Source organism: Chrysochloris asiatica, unplaced genomic scaffold (genome assembly GCF_000296735.1).
Source record: "Chrysochloris asiatica unplaced genomic scaffold, ChrAsi1.0 scaffold00015, whole genome shotgun sequence".
Taxonomy (NCBI): Eukaryota; Metazoa; Chordata; class Mammalia; order Afrosoricida; family Chrysochloridae; genus Chrysochloris; species Chrysochloris asiatica.
In genome coordinates, this window is record NW_006408533.1 from 9,458,729 (window position 1) to 9,465,215 (window position 6,487).

A 6,487-nucleotide genomic window follows, 5' to 3' on the forward strand; every position below is an offset into this window, starting at 1 on the left:
CAGAATTAATTGTTATTGACAAAACTGTAATTGTAGAAGATATGTAACTAAAAGTATGGAATAGTTAATCTTTCATTTCAGGAATAAAAGATCCTAGGAGCATCAAGAAGGAAGACCATGAGTGAAGTGTGGGATCCTACATGAAAAAGTAACCAAGGCAGTGTCATAGAAAGACAAAGTAGCTGCAGACTGTAGATTGTAGGCCCAGGGACTAAGTAAGGATGTGTGTCTGTGGGCAGAAGCCTTGCAGACTGTGCCCTTTGGACATTTAAGTGAATGTGTGTGTGTGTGTGTGTGTGTGTGTGTGTATAATGTATTTTGTATGTATGTCTCTAATATTTTTTATTTGTTCACTTATGATATGTAAGATGTAAAGGGGGCCAGTGTATTTTCAGTTGTATGCATTTTAGTTATATCATGTTAGACTCAAGAATGACTTGCAATTATCTTTATTTTGATATTATGCATATAGTTTATAGGTGTTAGGTTGACAAGGATGGACAGTAATACTTAGGATTCGGTCTCAACTTGACTAGGCCAGGATTCCCAGTATTTTGGAAGTTAAGATGAGCTTACTCCCATGGTGATGAAACCTAATATAGGCATAGTTAACTCTGTGATGATTAGCTATGAGCAGCCAATTAATTGAATGGATGTTTCCTTGGAGGTGCGGTTTGCTCCCAATATAATGGACACACAGGAAATACTCTGTCTCTTCCACTGAGGACCTAGCTAGCACTCTGCAATGATGAATGATTTCCTTTAAAATAAACTTCTCTTTATATAAGACAGCTACTTATAACTTTTAATTACATAAAAGATACTCTTTTGTCCTATAGGCAATAATACACAATTAGGCCAGGAATATGCTATTTGGAAGATTCTTTTTGAATAAAAATGTAAATCTCTAATTAAGTTATGTTATCTTTAATGAAATTTTATTGGAAAGTGCAGTAAGCAATGGTGTTCAATATTAGCTAAGGTGTTCAAAATTGTTTAGCTTTTGAAATAACACTGCATATTAAAACCAATTGACACTTAGAAAATGACACTGTATAATCATTAAATATGGCTGTAAACTGACTGGTATTTAATCCAAGAACAGTGTTTTGTGAATAATCGAAGAAAAACTTACAGAGTAATATTTAAATGAAAGCTGAAGTATAGAGTGTAAAAAGAAGGTGCAAATTTATAAGGACACAACTAATCAATTTGGATCACTACTTAAAATCCTCATCCTCCCTTCTCTTTTTCCAGAACATGTTGAAATAGTAGGCTGCCAGATTTTAATGCAGAGCCATTTTCATTTGCTCATTTTATTTCTATTGCCAATTATCCTTAATTATTGAAAATTTTTTCAGGGTGTAATGGATGCTGAAATGTTAGTATGCTCATTAAACTGAAACTCTAGCTAGAGCAATAGATTCTGCTAAGTACTGGATTGTTATAGTTCTGAATTTTCAAGTATTCCTTACTCTATTAACTTCAAATTCATACTCCACAAAACATTTACTCAGAATTAATAAAAATTATTTTTTAACACCAAAGAGCCTACACAAAATTATTTAAATGTAAGGATACTTTAAAGTAGCTTGCATGAAGGACATTTCAGCTTGAATTTGCCCTCATATAAACCTATAATGTCTTTAGACGGTTTTAAAGTTTTTCACATGTTACCACAAGTTAGTACTTCTTTATTATACAGGTCTGACCTGTCCATATTCCAGGAAATTGCTGTTCTCTGAAAGCAGCTGTGTCAAATGACAAATCTATACACAGAGCTTGCATCATAAAAGTCAAAGTTATACTGTGGATACAAATATGAGCTAAGTCAAAAGTCGCTGTTGTTGCTTACTGTTATCATATCACTTCCAGGTCATAACAACTCTGTTTAGGATTTCCAGTTTCTGAAGAGCAGCATGGGGGTTTGAACAGCTGATCTTGCAGTTAACACTCCAGTGCTTATTTTACTGTGCCACACCAGGACCCAAAGTCATAAAGCATTGCTACAAAATCATAGACCTCATTATTAAACAAAAATATGAAGCTATTGCCTTTCAACATATCCTCAGTCCTGAAAGAATTCAGCCCTCTAATATGCACCATGTTAAAACAGCAGTTTTGACATCCTCAAGGGCCTCAAATCATTCTTTTTCAATGTTTTTTGACTTTAGGGAACAAACAGAAGTCTGAGGGACAAGATCAGGGCTATGGGGTAGGTAGTGTCAAGTTTCCCAAAGATATTCACATACAACTGCCGTGGTTATCCATGGAAAATGAGCAAGTACATTGTATTTATGAAAAAAAGAAAAATTCTTTTTTCCTTGGCACAATTTTCCTGGCCTCCTTCTTTCCAATGCAGTTTTCATTTTTCTTAAAACTTCTTCCTAATAAGCCTCAGTGTTTTTAGAGCAAATCTGTTAAGATTACCCTTTAGGAATCCCTAAATACAATCATTCTAAACTTTTGTGTGACCCTCTTTGCCTTGAATTCACTTTTTATATCATCCTGGCCTTCTTTAAAATGCTTGATCCATCTAAAAATTGTTCTTTTATGAGGGAGAGCATTCCTGTACACTTATTGAAAATCTTCAATGATTTGAAAATATGCTCACTTGAGTTTTGTTAAAATTTTAATATTAGCTGACCTCAAAACCCTTATTTTTCCCATAGCACCACAAGTATCCTTGTGCTTTTTAAGGTACACTAACAAGCCCTGGTGTGGCATTGTGGGTTAATATGCCAGACTGCAAAGCCGTTTGAACTACACGGTTGGTGGTTCAAGCTCACCAGCTGCTTCTCGGAAACCCAATACAAGGTCACTATGGGTTGGAATTGACTCAACGGCACTTAACAACCACAAGACAAAGACAACTGTATTACTGAGAGAACTTGTCTGCATCTGTCCACTAAACACAGAAAGAAGTTTAAATTCATTTTGTTTGGAATAAATCCATTTACGTATGCACTGGAAATCTAGCAACAATACTCTTTCAGTAACACTCACAGATCAGCTTCTCTGTACTTACTTACCTTAACAATCGAAGGAGCCCAGCAGGCACAACCATTAAAGAACCTGATTACTAACTGAAGGGTTGGCAATTCAAACAAACCAATTTCTCTATGATAGAAAGACATGGCAATTTGCTTCCATAAAAAGTTGTTTTATTGTTGTTATGTGTCAAGTTGGTTCCAACTCATAGCAACCAGGCAGAACCTTTCTAAGAGCTGCTGACCTTGCAGTTAGCAGTCTAGTGCTTATCTTATAGCTGTACACCAGGGCTCCATAAGATTTACAGCCTTGAAACTCCAATGAGGCAATTCTATTCTGCCTATAGGATTGCTATGAGTTAGAATAAACTCAATGGCAGTGTTATTGTTGTAGGTGCCATAGAGTCGGTACCGACTCATAACAACCTTATACAGAACAGAATAAAACACTGCCTGATCCTGGGCCAACCTCACAACCCTTGCTACATTTGAGCGCATTGATGTTGCCACTGTGCCAAATCATCTCTTTGAGTGTCTTCCTCTTTTTCTCTGACCCTCCACCTTATAAATCATGATATCCTTCTCCAATGACCGATACCTCCTGACAATATGTCATCTATTTGTTCTTTTGGAAGTCCATGGTACTTTCAATATTCTCCTCCAACACTATAAAGTCAAATGCATCAATTCTTCCTTATTCACTCTCCAACTTTCACATGCAATGGCAGTAGATATGTTCACCCTCAAAATACAACTAAACTTTTTTCCTGAATGTCCTTTCTTGTATGGTTCCAGGTTCACATCAATCACAAGAGATAAACTGCATGAGATTTGGAATGCTGAGTACATATGTTGCTCTGTGACAATGAACACCGGTTTCTCCTGTAGCATCAGGATTGAAAGAGGTAAAAGACAACTTCAGTACATCCTTGTATGTGCCAGTTGGTCTAAGCTTATTCTTGCTTTTTTTTTGCATCCAGGTGTCCTCCCAACTGTTAATCCACCTTAGTACTGAGTCCATTCGTGTTCAATACTGAATGCAGAAGTACTATCCTGTTTAGACTATTAGTTGTTGCTATTGTTAGGTGCCATTGAGTCAGTTCAGACTCATAGCAACCCCATGCACAAAAGAAATACTAGCTAATCCTGCACATTCCTCACAATTGTTTTTACATTTAGCCCATTTCTGCTTCAACTGCGTCAATCTATCTCCCTGGGGGTCTTCCTCTTTTTGGCTGACCCTCCACTTTAGCAAGCATGATACCCTTTTTCAGGGATTGGTCCCTCTTAATAGCATTTTGATTAAATGGCACTAAACAATAACAATAGCATGTATAAAGTATGAGAATGAAGTCTCACAATCATGGCTTCTAAGGAGCATTCTGTCTGTACTTCTAACAAGACAGATGTGTTTGTTCTTCAGTCAATTCATGGTAATTTCAATATTCTTATTCAACACTATAACTCAAATATATCGATTCTTCCACAATCTTTTTATTCATTGTCCAACTTCTACCTATATATGAAGCAATTGGAAATACAATGGCTTTGGTGAGACTCACCTTATTCCTCAAATTGTTATCCTGGTTCTTGAATACTTTAAAGAGGTCTTGGGCAACAGATTTAATTAATGCAATATATCCTTTGATATCTTGACTGTTACTTCCATGAGTATTGTTTTTAGATCCAAGCCAAATGAAGTCTGTGACAGCTTCACTTTTTTCTCCATCTATGATGTTATTTATTGATCCAGTTATGAGGAGCTTTGGTTTGTTTACATTGAGTTGCAATCTATACTGAAGGCTGTAGTTTCTTATCTTCATCAGTAAGTATCTTAAATCCTCTTTACTTCTAGTAAGCAAGGTTGTATTATCTACATATCGTGGATGTTACTGAGTCTTCCTCCAATCCAGATGCCACACACTTCTTCATATAATTCAGTTTTTCAGATTATTTGCACAGCATACAGATTGAACTAGTATGGTGGAAGGATACAACTGTGGCACACACATTTCCTGATTTTAAACAATTAAAATGTGAGAATGTTTCACAATTGTAGATGGCTTATACTTATAAAAACTCATCATTTTAAAAACCTATATTAGTTCTACTTTTCTGATCCAATCTTGACTGATTCAACTGCCATTCTCCCTTCCTCTGAAACTATTAGAAGATATGTTCTCCACTAGATTCTCATGGTATTGCCCAACAGAGATAAAGAAGTCAATAACGTAGATAAAATGAATTTTCAATAACATCTCTACAGAAAATCCAGATAGATTATAACACAAATTAGAACATAACAGGAAGTGACTTTAATATATATATATCAATTAGATATATCTTATATTATTAAGCACATTCACTAAAGACTATTTTGTCAGTATTGGCAGGAAAAAAAATTGGGATCAATTAGTAATTGAAAGACCCTGTGCCTGATCAATGGAATGGCATTGCAGCTACTCCCAGTTGGCACTGAATAGGGTCCTGCTTGAGCTTCCAGCCTCTGGAAAGATTTGTTACTTCCCCCACCCCCCTGTAATTCTCACAATAATCTCCATACCCCTGCCCATTGTAAACTCACCAGAACTGTATCTAGACCACTTAAATACCCCAGTCTGTATGAGAACAGACTGGGTTATTGGTCTCCTTTGGTGACTTAAGAGTACCCCCTCCCAGGTTTACTCTCAATAAACCTGCCTGCTCTTGAAGCCAAGACTCTCTCCTTCATCTCTTTCTTTCTTTTCCTTACAGTAATAATTATACTTAGAGTGCTAAATAAAAATAAAGTGAAAAAAATGGGTAATAATTACATCTCAAGTGTGGACATGGAGTTAAGGGTACAGGAAAGGCATCCAAGAAATTCAGTGAGTATTGATTTCGGCAGATTCTGTGACATAATTTTATTAGGAAGAATGAAGGGATAGCAGTGCTATAAGAGACATAAATTCTCATCTTCATCTGTAGGAAGAAAAGAGATGGTGTCTATGATTAAAAAACAAAACAGAACGATGAAACAATAAAAATGTTGACTCCCATCATAACAAATAAGGACATTAGTGAGTTTCATGAAATGCATAGGGTGATTTGAAGCCTATGCTTTTTTCTACTAAAAAACAACCAACCCAAAAAACCCGTTTCATTTCTAGATTTTAATATTTACTCAAATTAGCCCAGAGGGTTTGTTGCAACAAACCAAAATTGTTTGAAGACAGCTAATGAAACAGAAAATATCCCATTTCTTTTTCTCAAGAAAAAATCGTATAAGTTATATAAGTTTGTAAAATTTCATTAAAATTATTATGCTTGACACAATAAAGGCTACAGTCGCCCTTATAAAATTGTGAATTCCCTTCTAACATCAGATGTTTCCTTGTCAATTGTTATAAAGGAAAACTGTTTTTGCTAAATTAGCAACTATAGAATAGGTGGTGGTATAGATTATGTTATTATCACACACATTTAAAACATAAATATTGAGAGCTAAAGAGCACAGC